Source organism: Ictidomys tridecemlineatus, chromosome 9 (assembly GCF_052094955.1).
Source record: "Ictidomys tridecemlineatus isolate mIctTri1 chromosome 9, mIctTri1.hap1, whole genome shotgun sequence".
Taxonomy (NCBI): domain Eukaryota; kingdom Metazoa; phylum Chordata; class Mammalia; order Rodentia; family Sciuridae; genus Ictidomys; species Ictidomys tridecemlineatus.
In genome coordinates this window covers 116,197,515-116,216,361 of record NC_135485.1, presented here as the reverse complement: position 1 = coordinate 116,216,361, position 18,847 = coordinate 116,197,515, and the positions used below count along the sequence as shown (strand labels likewise).

Sequence of the window (18,847 nt, the reverse complement as noted above, 5' to 3'; positions counted from 1 at the left end):
AGGCTTATTCACTTTTAGGTTTTTTTTTAATGTTAGCATTAAAATGTTAGCATCAATTTTTAAAGATATTCAATTTTCCTAGGCTAGTTTGTTGAAAAAAAATGATAATTTCTCTGTTGATTTCTTTGGTACCTTTGGTGAAATCAATTGGCCAAATACATATAGATCAATTCTGGGCTCTATTAGGTTGCACTGAATTATATCTCTATCTTTATGCCAATATCACAGTTTCTTGATTAATATAATTTTATAATATATCTTGACATAAGATAACATAAGTCCTCCAACTTTTGTTCTTTTTTTTTTAATTGGCTTTTCTAGGTCTTATGCATTTGCTTATCAGTTTAAATCAAATGGTCAATTTCTGTCTAAACCCTACTAGAAGTATTTTGAGATTGCTATAAATTTATTAGTTTTTACATCAACATAACATTTTTTTTCTTTTTTAAAAAAAGCAGATGACAAAGACCCAGTTTACCAGCATTTTTTACACCTAAGCTTAATATTACATATTTAAACAATTGTCAAACCTCATACTAAGTTGTCAGCACCTCTAGAAAACACCTTTAAACTTATATTAAACCAGAAGTGTATTACCATTAATGCATTAATCTTTCATTACTAAACACTGAAAAAAACTCAAATTATTTCTATAGGAAACTCATCCTGGCAATGTTAGCTCACAGCAGGCTGTATTTGGCTCACATTTCAAACGGAATGGAAAGCAGATCCATGCTGGTTTTAGGATACAATGTTGTCCTACCACTAACTCAAAGTCAAGGAAGGCTCACCTTGGATTATGTTTAATAAAAAAGCAAAGTACATACAAAGATTATAACAATTTTAAAGACCAAAAGGAAAAAAAAAAGGTCCTACTGTGTGGTCCCAATTTGTCTGTGACAAAATAGGGGGTCCCATGAGCAGTTTATAAATACTTTAGATTAGGTACAATTATACCGAAAGTCGAGTTCCTTTGAAATCTTAAAAACAAAACAAAACAAAACAAAAAAACAAAAATGATGTTTCTGTTAATTCTGTTAACATTTCTGTTAAATTATATTTCTGTTAAATTAAGTAAGGCCACTGTGACTTAGTGACCCAAATACAGTGACCCCTGTATCAAATGAAGAAAATCCACCTCCAAATGATGAAAACCCACTGAAAGCAGAGAAAAACAAGCCCATATTTTGGTTTCTGATTCCCAAAAAAGTCTTCAAATGGGTCTTCAAAGAAGTTGAATGAAAATGGGTTCCTTCCACCGGAAAAAACCCCTGAAGACATCATCAGGGTTTGGGAAAGTGAAGCCAAACTCAAAGGGACTTGCACCTCCACCTCTACCATTTAAGCCTTCTTTGTCATATAAATCCCCCATTTTTAGCATCTGATAACACCTCCTATGCCTCAGCTAAGTGTTTAAATTTTCTCTCTGCTTCTTCTTTATTCTCAGGATTTTTATCTGGATGCTACTTTAGTGCCAGTTTCCAATAGTCCTTTGTGATATCCTCAGGTGTGGCATGTCTTTGCACACCTAAAGCTTCATAGTAATCACCATGTTTTGACAGATTGTTGGAACAAGTCTGAGAATGCTGCTGCAGGACCGGGTAGGGCTGGGTGCTGTCAGTCCAGCACTGCTGTTCCGGTGGTGGTGGCAGTGACTCCTCGTGCTTTCCTTTTTGAGATAGCTATGAATTTATACATCAATTTTGAAAGAATGAAATCTTTCCAGTAATTGTCTTGACCTATGAAAATGTTGTATTTTGATACTTCATCTACTCAAGTTTCTTTTAACAATGTTTTAGTGTACAGATCATATATGTATTTGGTCAAACTTATCTATAGTATTTTTAAATGGTATAGTTAAAAAATTTTAAGTTCTAAATGCATATTGACAATTTATAAAAACACAATTGACTTTTGTTTATGGACTTTGCAACCTCACTGAACTCTGTACTTAGCTCGAGGAGATTTTTTTTTCTTTTTTTTTTGCAGATTTCTTGAGATTTTTCAACATACACACTCCTGTCATTGGTGAATAAAGATGATTTTATATATCCCCCCAATCTGTGTGTTTTTTACTTTCTTATTTTTGAATGCACTGACTGGGATTTCCAAACTGATGTTGAAATAGATTGACTAGGATAATTTTGTGAATATTTTATTGTTTGATTGTAGAATTTTTTTTTTTTTTTTACAATTTTTCCTTGTATGTTCAATTGACTCATTTCACGGAAACACCAGAGTGGCTTTTAGATTGTAACTGGTTTCATTCCATTACTGAGAGAAATCCCTTGTGAATATATGACCCCATTCTCATACATTAAGAGATTTCTGCCTACTTGTGTTTGGGACCATGAATTTTTCCTGACATGATACGATCTCTGGAATTGCCTTACCAGTCTTGGACCTCACATGTGTGTGCTGAAAATATACTCATCTGAAGACTTTTAAGAAATCCATTATGTATTTTCAGAGTTCTCTTTCTCTCTGTAGCATACTCCTGCATGTTTTGGATTCCCCATATTCTCAATTCTGCTTTCTCAGTTTTTGAAATCTTTCAGGATTTTCTCTTTATCTGGCATTCATCGCCAAGGACTAGAAACTGCAGTCTGAAGGCTAGGGGTAATTTTAAGACTCTTCTCCCTTGTTCGCCTTTTTCAGGAATCACTCTCTCGTAATGACTTGTCTAACGTCTAAAAATTCTTATTTTACATACATTTTTTCATTTCTAGTTGTTTATTATGAAGGTTTAAAAAACTGGTTTCTGTTATCACATCATGGCTAGAAGCATGGGCCTTAGGTATATTTTTAATTCATAAAATTTATGAAATATATTAGAACTTATTCAGACTTATTCAGATAAAGAAACCCAATGCCTTAAGTAGCTGCAGTAAGAACTCATCTAAGTGGGACATTCAAGGTAGATAATAGCATCCAGAAGTTTAAACAGTGTGATGAAACATACCTTCTTTCCATCTCATGTTTGCTACTTTCCTGTATCTGATCATCTTCTTTTTTCAGAACATCTCTCACTGGTGTGAAAAAAAATGACACAGCACCTTTATGCTTATACAAAATTTAGAATATCTCAGAAGAAGGTTGAACATCTTTCTGGAAACCTCTGCCCTTTGTCAGACTATCATTTGTCCAGCATATCCATGCTGTATACTCTATTTCCCTATTGGTAACTTAATAGCTGTCTCAGTTATTAGAAGGCTTGTGGTATTGCAGTGTTCAGATTACCCCTATTTTACTTACCAATAGTCCCAGTAATGATACCAGTAATTGAAATATTCTAGGGAAACCATGAAGTCCTTCATGTATTAAAAGGAAGTAATGAGAAGTTGAAAGTTCTCTACTGAGTAAGGATAGGCAAAAAGTTTTTTGTTGAGAATTCTGATTGGTTCCAATTTAACTTTCATGTGCAGCTCTGAAGTGGTCATTCTGAATTATAGAGCATTCCCTGTTTTGCTGTGTTGATTCTGGGTCTCCTGGCCAAGGAGAGTGTAAAAGTGAGCCATACCAGTGACTTGGATTGAACACTCCTATTTGAAGTGGGAAAGACTGATTCCACAAAGCAAGGTATGTTGGGGAAATAAAAAATGCATGTTCATGATATTTAACTGATGATGTTGTCTAGGGCTTATATTATCTTTTGCTGCACAGCAAATTGCAGCAAAACTTAGGATCCTGAAACAATGAATGTTTATTATCTCACAGTTTCTGTAAGTCATAAGTGGTTTTGCTTTCTGCGGTTTCAATAACCTACAAGTCCACCTTGGTACAAAGAAATTACATGGAAAGTTCCAGAAATTCATAGGTTTTAAATTGTGTGCCATTCTGAAATCTTGGATCTTCCCATTCCATTCCAGCTAGAACACAAATCATTCCTTTGTCCAAGTCTTTGCTTGCTGTATATTATCATTGTCTTTTTTTAGACTGCTTGCTATGGCATTGCAGTATTTGTGTTCAGATAAGCTTATTTTACTTAATAGTTGAAAATTCTCTACTTAAGAAGAATAGAAAAAAATCATATGATGAGGTTGTTAAAATCTATGTAAGAATGAATCTTCTCTCCATGAAATTGTGAAGAAGCAGAAATAAGTTTTTGCAAGTTTTTCTATTAATTCAGACTGCAAAAGTTATGTCCACAGTGCATGATAAGTCTTCAGTTAAGATGGAAAAGACATTAAATTTGTAGGTAGAAGACAGAAACAGAAAGTATGTTCTGATTGAAGGCAATGTGTTGCACCAGAAAGCACTGAATCATAGGCTCTGGCAGTAGCCATGGTTTTAGGTATCCACTGGGAGCCTTGGTATATATACCACACAGATAAGGGGGCCTACTCTATTGGCCAGGGCTGCGGCCATCTGAAAGCTTGACTGGAGACAGGCAAGGTGAGGATCAGCTTTCAAGCTCACTCACTTGGTGTTGTCAGACTTCAGGTCTTTGCCAGCTTTTGGCTGGAAACCTCAGTTCCTTACTATGTGGGTCTGTCTATCAACTTCCTGAATGTCCTCACAATGAGGCAGGTGAATTTTCCAAGATCAAATGATCTAAAAAAGAGATTATTAAAATTTGCACCTTAAGTGTAAGATAATACTTTTTAATAACCTAATATCAGAAATAGTATCACATAACTTCCATGAGGTTCCATGCATTAGCTGCGAGTTGCAGGGTCTAGCCTACACTCAATAGGAGAAATATTACAAACTTAGGTATATATTTTAAAACCACAACAGGACTTGTATAAACAGAACTTTATAATCACAATGACTTGGATTTTTTTTTTCAGTTTTTGTCTTCACACAACAATTCACCTAATTTGTAGTTTAAAATCTGAGACTTAATTATCTTACTATTTCAAAAGGAAAATCATATTGAAATGCAGAAATATCTTAAATGCAGTTTTGTAATGGTGATAATAATTAGTTGACTTTCTGGAATGCTTTGAAAATGGAAGAAGTCTATAGAGATATTCTTATATATTATATTTCAAACATTTTGTACAAATTAAAGAAACTTATATATTGGAAAAATAATTGGAGCCTTTTGCCTTCAGAGACGATATAAGCTCATCTTTGTAAGTTTCAATTGAGATTACTGCCAAGTTCACTACAGTGTGGAGATGAATTATGCATGTGGTACTTTGTATTCCTTTTAAAATTGTGGTCTGTTGATACCTACTTTGAAACATTTTATGAATAATTTTCTACCTTGCATAGACATTTCTTAAAATGTCATGTGGTGGTATCTTTAGGAAGGTAATAGCATGACAGTTAATTTAAGTCAACACATTATTTTATTGGTTTCAAGTTCCAGATAGTGAGAAATGTACCTTGATTGTAACCTGCTATCTGTTCTCAACCTTAATGTGTGCTATGGTTTGAATCTGGAACACACCCCCAAAAGCTCATATGGTGAAAGCATGATCCCTGCCGGATGCAGAAAGTTTCAGAGGTGGGGCTTTTGGGCTATAACCTATTAGTGGATTAATGCAGCAAATGGATTAACCCATTGGAGAACTGAATGAATGGGTGGTAACTGTAGGCTGGTGGGGCATGGCTGGAGGAAGTAGGTCACTGGGGCATGGTCTTGGGGACTATATCTGTCTCTGGCACCTCCCTCTCTCTCTGGTCGTCTGCTCTCTGACTTCCATGAGCTGAATAGCTTTCTTCCACCATGCCCTTTCTCCTAGATATTTTATCTCACTTCAGGCCTACAGCAGTGGTGCCACTGAGACCTCTGAAGCTGTTAGCCAAAATTATCTTTTCCTTCTCTAAGTTGTTCTTGTCAGGTAATTTTGGTCACAGTGATGAAAAACAGGCTGACACAGTATGTTTACTGTAAGAAAGAAGCAGAAATTCTCTGTAATTTTAATTTTCCTTCATTTCAATATGGAAATTCAGTAAAAAAATATTTATATGAATAATACTCTGAACATACCTTCAAGTGTAAACTTGAAAATTTTTTTTGAAAGATTATCTTTTTGTCAAAGGTGTTCGTGGAAAACCAATTCAAATAGTACCAAAATTGAATGTTTTGTACTACAAGCTTCTCCTGCCTCCAATCCTTTGCCCCTAGTTCCTCTGTTTTATTACCTGGAAAAAGATCCCTTAAAGATTTCTATGTATTTTAGGAGGATGGCCTGTGTATAGAAGGATATGAATGCATGTTTCTGTGTGTGTTTTCACTGATGTGTGCAATGCTTTTCTTTAATTACAGCAGTGATTTTCTAACTTAACATGTCTCACAATCACCTAGAAGGCTTGTTAAAACACAGATACTACATATTACTCTCAGGGTTTCTGATTCAGGAGGTTAGGGTTGAGAAATGAATATTTGCCTTACTAACAAGTTCCTAGATAATGCTGATGATGCTTGTCTGGGGTTCACACTTTTAGAATCACTGAATTATATATAGGCAATAACTGCTTTTTCTTCTAATTTACTGAAGTCTAGTTCATGCCCATTCATTTGAAATTGCACCACTGCTTTTCAGAGACTTGAGCTCTATGGATAGTTCATAATGTAGTTAATGTATCCCTCCCTATTGATAGATGCTTAGGTTGTTTCTAATACCTGAAGCTTTGATAGAAGAAGGTAATTGGCCAGTATTCAATTTTCTAAAATGGACAATTTACTTAATATGTAGTTCACAAATCAATTCATGTTCAGTGAATTCAAAGAATGTAAAATATGTTGTTGAATGTCTAATTTGATGAATTTACCATTTTTTTTTTAGCTCTCTCAGGAATGTTTGATGGCTTTAGTGAAAGTTGGTGTAATGACTTTATGAGAATGTTCAATTTTGGTTACTGGTGGTTCTATGAACAAAATTGCATAATTAGTAACTTAAAAAAATTAGTGGAATATTTGATGGCTTTAATGGAAGTAGTGTAATGACCTTATGAGAATGTTCAATTTTGGTTACTGGTGGTTCTTTGGAAGGTATTGCATAATTAGTAAGTTAGAAACATTAGCTAAAGTTGATACATTACTGAGGGAATAGGCTAGAGAATCACAAAACTACTTATATGTTAGTGAAATAGCAATCACTACATATTTAAAAAATTTCCCTCAATTCTGTTATATTTAACCAAAATTCGACTATTTTATTCATAATCATATTTAAATTACCAGTGATTTTGCTTATGTGAGTTTGAATATAAATTTCTAGCTTTTAAAATTTTAAAATGTTGATTTTTTGCACATTCTTTAAATGATATAGGAGCTTTCATTTTACATGTCTAGCAAACAAGATTTCAAAGTGAAATATGAATACTGTTAAGTTTTTAATTAATTTCTCACTCTAAATTAAGTGCAAACTTAAATTTAGATTTCAAGGTAACTTAAAGAGATCAATTAAAATAATCCTATCTCATAAAATTTTGGTTTTTGTATTGACTCTGTAGACATTTGTAGGAAGATTATATTTGAAAGGACAAAATCATTCAGAATACTAATAAAAATGAGGTTTTATGGAAGGAGTGGCATAATTAGTAACTTAAACTTCATACATTTCAATCATAATTTGGAAACTGGAGCTTTCATATCTGCCTAGGATATGAAAATCTAAAGCATGCTCCACACTCAGAAGAAGAAGAAAATCAGATAAATTACAAAACCATAACTTTTTTTTTTGAGCTCATCAGAGAGTTGATGTAATAGGATATTCATATTCAAATTATCTGGGGTGGGGTTGTGGCTCAGTGTTAGAGTTCTTGCCTAGCACGTGTGAGGCACTGGGTTCGATCTCCAGCACAACACACAAAAAAACTAATAAACAAATTATCTGAAATCTGAAGAAAGGCAGAGAGTGTCAAGGAGAGATGAAGTAAAAGCAAAGCTCCGGGGTGGTAGATCATGGGAGAGAAGATTTTGGGCACTGCATGTGCTAACAGCACGGTATGTGCTATTAGACAGAATTCACTAAAAAATTTGACGGTTTGGGAGTCTCAGACCAAACAAGTGTTTGCATTTACTTTCAGATTTGTCTCCACAGCTTGCTAGTAGGTGCATGTGAGAAAAATTAGTAGGGTTTGAAAAAGACACCTCAGCATTGAGGTGTGGAGGAGGGGAATGCCAGTGTCTATGGGAGAAGAAGAAACTCCTCCTAGATCCTTCCCTCAAATGGCAAAGAGATTTAAGATAGTGGGGGAGAGAAAACAAATGCTGTCACCCCCAAGGAACAGGTGAAGGCATACTGCAGCTGCAGAAAATAAAATACTCCTTTGCCCTGTTAGATGGGCAGGAAAAATTCTGGTGAAGCATCCTTTTCCAGAGGAAATTGAAGCAAGACCATAACAAACCTAGCTCAGTTCTTCCAGCTCTGTATACTAGCTTAGCAAAAGAGGAAGCACGCACATTTTCTGGCATAAATACCATTTAACTCTCTTCTAGTCTACACAGATGTATTGCATTCAAAGATAAGTAATGTGGTGCACAAGAGTCTAGGATATGTTCTTTCTTTGTAAACGTGCTATGGGCACTTGCAAAACATGAGTATTCTGCTGTTGTTGGGAGGTGTGTTGTATGAGTGTCAATTAGATGCTATTGATTGATGGTGCTGTCATTTTTTCTTCTTGATGATTTTCTGTCTAGATGGTCTATCAAATGTTTAGAAAGAAATATTGAAAAAAAAACCCTGAAATATTCAACTGTAATTATGAATCTGCATTTCTTAGTTCTGTCAATTGTTTCACGTTTTTCTTCTTTCTATGTTTTTAAATTAACAAATAAAAATTTTATGTATTATTTATGGTATATGACATTGTGTTTTGAAATATTTGTGGAATGGCTAAATCTTATATTACTTCACACATATATTTTTGTGGTGAGAAGATTTAAAATCCACCTGAAATATTGCTTTATTTTTTTTGTTTTTAGTTTATTTTATCTATTTTCAGATTGAGTAATTTCTGTTGTTTAATTTTCTGATTCTCTTATTCTTTTTTCTTTCTCTTCCATTCTTCTGTTGATCCCAATTTCTGAGGATTTACTTAGATTTAAAAAAATTTTTCAATTATAAAATTCCCATTTGGTTTTCCCTTTTTCTTTGTTGAGACTTTATATTTCTTTGCTGAAGTTTTCTCTTTTCTTTTTGAAATGTTTTGAACCTTTTTTTTTTCTTTCAATCATGGCAGCTTTTAAATCTAACAACCCTGTCATCCAGTCGTTGGCGCTTATTATTTTTTCATTCAGTTGAGATCATCTTTGTTCTTGGTATGACAAGTGATTTTTATTTGTGTTTTCTTTAAATCTGTTTACCTGCATTTATGTAATACCACTCTAGCAGGGGAAGATCTTCCTTTTGCTGCCAGATGGAAAGAGAAGTACAGGCTACTCACAGCAGTGTGCTCTATTGCACTTGGGATGCGGGGAGGCTTCTCCTGGCAGCTTGGTGGGACCCAGGATTTGAGACTTCCAGTTTCCCCAGTGGTCCCTCCTGACTTCAACCAGGCTTATATCTGCCTGAAAGAGATGAAAGGATGGGCTTCTTACTTCTTGATCTCAGAAGCAACCTGGTTAGGGTGAACTTGGAGTACCTTGTTAGGTTGAACAAGTCTTTTCACTTGGCCCTTCCTATCATGGTTGAGGTGGGTAGTGTTTTTTCTTCTTTTTAAAAAATCTGTTTAATGGAGTAGAGGGGTTAGTTGTTGGCCTTGCTAGGCACCCTCTTCCTCCTTCTTTGGCTAGACAGGCTTTTGTTGTTGTGTGGGGTGAACCCAGAGCCAGGGCGTCTTTCTGTATGATTCTGTTGGCATTTCCTGTTTGCCAGTTTCTTTAGCTCCAAGTCTAGGGTATATGAGTTCCAATGAAAACACAGGGAACCAACTATGGTGTCATTCCTTGGCCTTATGTTCCAAAGACAGTCATCTTCCTACCATCCATTCTCTCTTATGTGTTCTTCACATCCGATATCAGAGTTTTTAGTTGTATGCAGTGAAAGAAATAGGAAAGCTGAATGAATTTCATCATCTTGACTGAAGGAGTTTTCTTGTTTTTTTTTTTCTTTTAATTTTTCACTTATGTTACTCTACTTATGATTTTCTAACTTTGTAAATTGGCATAATATTTTTATGGAAAGACTTTCAAGTATAAATTACATTCCGTTAGGACAAAATTATGTGAAGGAAATTGAACAGAATATGAATTCAAGGAGAATAAAGACAGATGTTAAATTCCTGAATATTATAAGTGTTTGATTATGCATATTAAGATAAAGAATTGGGGTAAAATATATTCTTATGTTTAGAGTATGTAGCCACATTTATAAAGGTATTTAGCAGTTTAATTTAAAAAGGCCGTATTTTCATTAAACAGGAAATGACATCTTTTAGAACTATAAAAACATCTGATTAACAGCAGTGGTCAATTTAAAAATGGGAAAGGGATTATAGAAATTTTAAAAAGTATTTAGGGAATACATTAAGAAAAATTTGAGTCCAATGCTCCAGGTTATGTACCTCAGTTGAAATTGCTTGATTCTCTATATGAACAGCTTGAGAGAATGTGAAATCATTTTCCAAAGTGGCTGTATCTATTTATACCCCCCATCATCAGTGCCTGATGGCTCCCAAGGTCCCCTGTTCTTTTATGTAATGAAAATGTTCCTCATGTTCAGTATGGATATTATCAGATTAAAAAGTTTTGCTATTATGGTCAAGGAAAAATATTGACTCATTATCATTTTAATTTGTGTTTTCCTTATTGTTGGTGCAGTTGAGTACATTTTGGTCGTTTATTTCCATATTTATATTTTCTTCATTTAAGCTGGCATTAACAATACTTATTTTTTCCCTCAAATTTTCTACTGGATTAATCATAATTTTCATATAGACCTGAAGGCATTCCTCATGGGTCTTCACCAGTTGTTTGTCAATTACCATGTTAACTTCTCTTAGCTTGTAGGTTATAAATGAACTCTCATTTTGGTGTTTTTAATGAATAAACACAGTGATTTTGATTTTAATGAAGTACTATGTGTTGATCTATTCCTTAGAATTTGAATTTTTTTACATCTTGGTTGTAAAATTCCTTTCTTACCCCCAGGTCATAGAATATGCTTTTTTTTCCTGTGAAAGATATTGTAGCTTTGATGTTTACATTTAAATTGCTAATACCCCTGGAATTAATTTTTGTGTAAGAATTGATAATGAATTCTGATTTTCCTTTCCCCCTATTGTTTGCATGAAATTTATTGAACAATTTCCCTTTACCCCACATATGGGCAATGCTACCTCTGTACAAATTGCTTCATTGTATTCATGGGATTGCTTTTGGACTCTGTCTCTTGCTTGCTGCCATGAAATTTTATTCACTGTAGTTTTTTTTTTTTTAAATAAAAGCTTGAGCTGTGCATGGGGGTACATGTCTGCAATCCCAGCTTCCCAGCTACTGGAGATTCTGAGGCAGGAGGATGAAAAGTTTGAGACAAGTTTGGGCAACTTTGTGAGATCCTGTAGCAACAACAACAACAACAACAAAAGCTGGAGACATTGCTTAGTGGTAGAACATTTGTCCAGCATACGGGAGGCTCTGGGCTTACTCCCCAATATTGCAAAACAAAGAAATAAAACAGAACAACTGGACCCCTCAAACTTGATGTAATGAGCACATCTTATAGTTCCTCTGATCATATGCCTTTCAAGGAAATTTAAATAAAGGGCTGGGGATGTGGCTCAGTAGTGGAGCCCTTGCCCAACAAGTGTGAATCCCTGGGTTCAATTCCCAGTACCACCCTGTTTTAGGACCAGGCATTATAGAATAAATAGTACAGAGGAATGGTCATCATGGGATCTGGGTTATAAGGAAATCTTCCTGACTCTGCGAGTTCCACGGAGTGAACAGTGTATGTGTAATAGTTTATCCTTGTCTTATTTTTAGTTGACCAAGTTGGGGCTGTAGGCATTGTAGGGGCAAAGGGAAAGCTTCCTTTTCACCCTGTGACGGTTTGCTGGAATGAATAGAGAATAGACTACTAGAAAAAAAGAATGTCTATAAATTTATTTAATAAACATGCACAGGGGACACTCACAGGAGTGTGATTATTCAATAGTTCAATGAGATCCAGATGCTCAGAGATTCTTTTTCACAGGCAAGGGAGGGATGGGGAACATGACAGTTTTGAGGGGTGATAACATTTTAGGGGAATGAATGAGCCCAATGTTCAGATAATAGTTAGCAAATGCTTTTTTTTGGAATTTGAATAGGACTAAAAGATGGACAAAAGCTGTAACAAAACCTGCCTAGGTGTGGTTACATTCTTTAGTTCCTTTCCTGCAGATGTAAGTTAATGAAAAGTGAGATAAAAGACCAAAAGTAATTATTTTTTTTCCCTTTGGTGGGTCCTATTTTTACACAGATAAGGAAATATTAAAGCATCTTCCAGCATCTTTTGTTGTCCAAGTGCATTTAATTTAAGATAATCAGTATTCTAGGGTGTCCCATTTTAAGGTGAAATTTCCCAAACTCTTTAAGTGTCTACAGTGTATTAATTGCCTTCAGTGTATTATCTGCTCATAATTTGTTCTCTACTTTGCTACAGTAATAAAGGTATCTATGTATTTCATCGGTCATTTTTGTCTACCTTTCAAATTTGTAGTTTCATGTTGTTTGTTTTGGTACTGGTGTTACTGAAATCTCAGTCCTTGTTCCCAATGCCAATCCAATATTGAGGACAGTTTTGAGAAAAAGGAAAAAGTCTTGTTGCTTTGCTGGCAAAGGAGAAACAGGCAACTTCTGTCCCAAAGACTGTGATTCTGCCCATCAACAGGAATAGTGTGCTTTTTAAAAAAATTGTTCTAATTAGTTATACAGGGCAGTAGAATGCATTTCGACACATCATACATAAATGGAGTATAACTTCTCATTTTTCTGATTGTACATGATGTAGAGTTACACTGGTCGTGTAATCATATATGCACATAGGGTAATAATGTCTGATTCATTCTACTATCCTACCTACCCATATAACCCCTCCTCTCCCTTCACTATCCTCTATCTAATCCAAAGTACCTCTATTCCAGATCCCCCCAACCCCTATTGTGAATTAGCATCCACATATCAGAGAAAACATTTGGCCTTTCATTCTTTGTGATTGGCTTATTTCACTTAGCATTATATCCTCCAGCTCTATGCATTTACTGGCAAATTTCATTCTTCTTTAAGGCTGAGTAATATTCCTTTGTGTATATATACTACATTTTCTTTATTCATTCATTTGTTGAAGGGCACCTAGGTTAGTTCCACAGTTTAGCTAATGTAAATTGTACTGCTGTAAACAGTGATGTGTCTGTGTCACTGTAGTATGCTCTTTGTAAGTCCTTTGGGAGTGGAAAAACTGGGTCAAATGGTGGTTCCATTCCAAGTTTTCTCCTCAAAAAAATCTCCATACTGTTTTCCATAGTGGTTGCACCAATTTGCAGTTCCACCAGCAATGTATGATTGTACCTTTTCCCCCACATTTTTTGCCATCATTTATTGTTGTTGGAATTTCTGATAATTGCCATTCTGTCTAGAGTGAGATGAAATTTCAATGTAGTTTTGATTTGCATTTCTTGAATTGCTAGAGATGTTGAATATTTTTTCATATATTTGTTGGTCGACTGTATTTCTTCTGTGAAATGTCTGTTCAGTTCCTTAGTCTATTTATTGATTGGGTTATTTGTTTTTTTTTGTGTTAAGTTATTTGAGTTCTTTATATATTTTGAAGATTAATGCTCCATCTGAGCTGTAGGTGCATGTGGTAAAGATTTTCTCCCATTCTGTAGGTTCTCTCTTCACATTATTGTTTCCTTTGCTCTAAAGAAGCTTTTTAGTTTGATTCCAAGCTATTTGTTGATTCTTGATTTTACTTCTTGTGCTTTGGGGGTCTTGTTAATGAAATCACCTAAGCTGATATGGTGAAGATTTTGGCCTACTTTTTTTTTTTATTAGGCACAGGGTCTCTGTTCTTGTGTCTCATTACTTGATCCACTTTGAGCTCAGTTTTGTGCAAGGTGAGAGGCAGGGGTTTAATTTCATTTTGCTACACATTTCCAGTTTTTCCAGAACCATTTGTTGAAGAGGCTACTTTTTTTCTCCAATGTATGTTCTTAGTGCCTTTGTCTAGTATGTGGGTTTGTTTCTGTGTCTTCTATTCTGTACCATTGGTCTTGTGTTTTTGGTGCCCATACCATACCATTTTTGTTACTATGGCTTTGTAGTATAATTTAAGGTCTGGTATTGTGATGCTTCTTGCTTTACTTTTCTTGCTAAGGATTTATTTGGCTATACTATGTCTCTTATTTTTCCAAATGAATTTCATGATTGCTTTTTCTATTTCTATGAAGAAATATGGATTTTAATAGGAATTGCATTAAATCTGTATAATGCTTTTGGTAGTATGGCCATATTGACAATGTTAATTCTGCCTATCTAGAGCAAGGGAGAGCGCTCCATCTCCCAGGTTCTTCTTCAATTTCTTTCTTTAGTGTCTGTAATTTTACTTGTAGAGATCTTTCACCTCTTTTTATTAAGTTTATTCCCCAATATTTTATTTTATTTTTTGAGGCTATTGTGAATGGGGTAGTTTTCCTAATTTGTCTTGTAGTGGATTCATCACTGATGTATAGAAATGCATTTGATTAATGGATATTGATTTTATATCCTGCTAGTTTGCTGAATTCATTTATTAGTTCTAGAAGTTTTTTGGTGGAGTTTTTTTGATTTTCTAAATATAGAATCATGTCTTCAGCAAATAGTGATAGTTTGAGTTCTTCTTTTCCTATTTGTATCCCTTTAATTTCTTTTGTGTGACTGATTTCTCTGGCTAGATTTTCAAGGGCTATATTGAATCGAAGTGATAAAAGAGGTCATCCCTGTCTTGTTCCAGAGTTTATGGAGAATGCTTTCAATTTTTCTCCATTTAGAATGATGTTGGCTTTGGGTTTAGCATATATAGGTTTTACAATGTTGAGGTATGTTCCTACTATTCCTAGTTTTTCTATTGTTTTGAACATGAAGAGGTGCTGTATTTTATCAAATTCTTTTTCTGAATCTATTGAGATGATCACATGATTCTTGTTCTTAAGTCTTTTGATGTGATGAACTATGTTTAGTGATTTCCATATGTTAAACCAAACTTGCGTCCCTAGGATGAACTCTGCTTGATCATGGTGCACTATCTTTTTAATATATTGTTGTATGTGATTTGCCAAAATTTTATTGAGAATTTTTGCATCTATATTCATTAGGGATATTGGTCTGAAGTTGTTTTTCCTCGATGTGCCTTTGTCTGATTTTGGTATTAAGGAAACAAGTCTCATAGAATGAGTTTGAAAGGGTCACAATTTGAGATGTATTGGTGTTAGTTCTTCCTTTAAGGTGTTGTAGAACTCAGCTGTGAATCTATCTGGTCCTAGGCTTTTCTTGGTTGGATGGCTGTTGATGGCATCTTCAATTTCTTTGCTTGATATTGGTCTGTTTAAATTGTCTATGTTACCTTGATTCACTTTGTATACTGCATACGTCTCTAGAAATTTGTCAATGTCTTTTTAAGATTTTCTATTTTATTGGAGTATAAATTTTCAAAATAGTTTCTAATTATCTTCTGTATTTCAGTGTTGTCCATTGTGATATTTCCTATTTCATGACAAATTTTAGTAATTAGTGTTTTCTTTCTCTCTTCGTTAGTGTGGCTAAGGATTTATCAATTTTATTTATTTTTGCAAAGAACCAACTTTTTGTTTTGGCAATTATTTTGAATTGTTTCTTTTGTTTCAATTTCATTGCTTTCAGCTCTGATTTTAGTTATTTGCTGTTTTCTACTGCTTTTCATGTTATTTTTTTCTTATTTTTCTAGGGCTTTGAGATGTGATATTAGGTCATTTATTTGTTTATTTTTATTCTTTTATGAATGAGATCAGTACAATGAACTTTCCTCCTAGCACTACCTTCATAGTGTCCCAGAGATTTTGATACATTGTATCGGTGTTCTCATTTACCTTTAAGTGTTTTTAAATATCATCTCTGATTTTTTTCTGCTACCCATTTATTGTTGAATAGTGTATTATTTAGTCTCCAGGTATTGGTGTAGTTTTTCTATTTTTTATTTTATCATTGATTTCTAATTTCATTCCATTATGATCTTATAGAATGCTTTATGGAATAAGATATGGTCTACTTTGGAGAGGGATCCATATGCTGCTGAGAAGAAAATGTATTTGCTCATTGGTGGATGAAATATTCTACATATGTCTGTTAAGTCTAAACTATTGATTGCATTATTTATTTGTATAGTTTCTTAGCTCAGTTTTTGCTTGGAGGATCTATCCAGTAGAGAGAAAGGTATGTTATAGTCACCCAGTACTTTTGTGTTGTGGTCTATTTGGTTCTTGAAATTGAGGTGTACATAGATGCTCCATTGTTTGGGGCATAAATATTTTTAATGTTTATGTCTTGTTGTAGTATAATTCACTTACACAGTATGAAATGTCCGTCTTTGTCCTTTGTGATTAACTTTGGTTTGAAGTCCACTTTATCTGATATGAGATAGAAACTCCTGTGTTTTTATGACATCTATGTGAGTGTTTTTTTCTCATCATTTCACCTTCAGTCTGTGGATGTCTTTGCCTATGATGTGAGTTTATTGGAGACAGCATATTATTGGGTCTTGCCTTTCAATCCAATCTGCCAGCATTTGTTTTTGATTGATGAGTTTAGGTTGTTAACATTCAAGGTTATTATTGAGATATGATTTGTATGCCTGGTCATTTTGGTTAATTTCTGGTTTTTAATTTGAATTTGTTTCTCCTTTGATTGTTTATACTTTTGGTGTAGTTCCTCCCTTTGCTGGTTTTCACTTTTGTTTTCATTTCATCTTCATGGAATATTTTGTTCAGAATGTTTTGTAGTATACACTTTCTAGTTGTGAATTCTTTTAACTTCTATTTGTCATGGAAAGTTTTTATTTAATCTTCAAATCTGAAGCTTAATTTTGCTGGGTATAGTATTTTTGGCTGGCATCCATTTTCTTCTTTTTCCAAGACAAGCCTACCTTTAAGGGTCTGGATTGTGAGATCAGTTGAAATCCTGGTTGGTTTCCCTCTAAATGTGACCTGACATTTTTTTCTGGCAGGATTTAAAATTCTATTCTCATTCTGTATGTTAGGCATTTTATAATGCCTAACATGGTGTGGGTGTGTTGTAATTTTGTACATTTGGGGTCCTGTAAGCCTCTTTAAAAAATTTTTAAAATTTGTTTTAATTAGTTATACATGACAGTAGAATGCATTTGTGCACTTTGATATATCATACATAGACGAGATATAGTTTCTCATTTTTCTGAGTATACATGTTGCAGAATCATATTGGTCATGCAGTCACATATATACATACAGTAGGTTTGGGGCATTTTCTTATATTCATTTTTTGAAAAGATTGTGTCTTCCTTTGTATCTGCACCTTCTTCTATTCTGGTAAGTCTTAAATTTGATCTTTTCATATTGTCCCATACTTCTTGGAAGTTCTATTCATGGTTTCTTAACATCTTTTCTGCATGTTTTCAAGATTATATATTTTTTCATTGTCTGAGGTTCTGTCTTCCAAGTGGTCTAGTCTATTGGTGATGGTTTCCTCTGAATTTTTAATTTGGTTTATTGATTACTTCATTTTGAGGATATATGCTTGATTTCTTTTATGAATCTCCATCTCTTTTACCTCTTGAATTTTATCTCTGATTTCACCCCTTACATCATCCTTTGCCTCATGGATAAGTTTAACTATATACATTCTAAACTCCTTCTCTGGCACTTCTTCCATTGTGGTGTCACTGGATTTTATTGTTGGTGCATCTTGGTTTATTTGAGGAAATTTGTTTCCTTGTTTCTTCATGCTGTTTGTGTGTTTACCCATCCAGCAGTGTAGATCTGAGGCAGTACAGTTTCTACCCTGTAGACTTACAATGTCTCTAAAGGTTTCCAGTACCATGACTTTAAGAGCAATGACAAATAACAGCATCAAACAATGCCAACAATATATTGCCTTAAACCAAGTAGCCCCTACTATAACAGCTACATTTTTGTTGCAATAAACAGAAATGATGTGTACAATTATTGTGTACAATAAAAACAGTAAGTTTGTAATTTCAGGTGGTGGAAAAAGAGAGAATAAGAGTGGTGTAGGATATGTTTATAAGGAAGAAGGAGAAAAGCTAGAAGTAAAAAATTATAAGAAGAGTGAAATAGGGAAAAATCAAGTTTGTTTGTTAGCAGGAGAAAAAGAGAAGAGAATGAAGGGAAAAACACATGTGAGAGAAAAATAAAATATGTAAAATAAAAATTAAAAAAATTAAAAATGGAAAGAAAAAGATAAATAAAGTAATGCGAGACAAAACTGAAATATACTATTCAGATCTGAATCCTCAATAAAGTGATGCATGAAAAATAGTTGTTTTCAAAAATGGTAGACATGTAAGAAAAAAAGAAAAGACAGAAGAAAAAAACCTCAATAAAAAAATTGAACAATTGTTTCCAGAGGAGTTAAAAAGTTTCTCAGCTTACCTTCTTAACAGTTAGATGGGCTTGTCATCTGTTTTGCATGGGGCAGATCAAGGCCAGGTGCCAGAACCTGCTGGAGGGTGCTGCAACCTGTGGTTGCCAGTGAAACTGTGCACTTGACTTAGCAAGTCTGGTGGCTATTTGGGGTGTGGGGCAATTTAGGGCCCAGCCACACCAAGGACCCAGTTGTTTAGTGCCGAGAGTAAAATGCCCTCAAAATCTCTTCCAACCTTTTAACTCTGACCCTCTGTAACCAGTCCCATCAGTCCCCAGGAACCTCTGGGCTCACAGAGCTGGGAAAGCCCAA

At 34.4% G+C, this 18,847-nt stretch overlaps 1 pseudogene; it reads right to left on the bottom strand.

The window, feature by feature from the left end:
* Positions 1-1,049: 1,049 nt before the first annotated feature.
* Positions 1,050-17,875, bottom strand: LOC106145067 (dnaJ homolog subfamily B member 6 pseudogene; annotated as a pseudogene).
* Between the last annotated feature and the right edge of the window lie 972 nt (positions 17,876-18,847).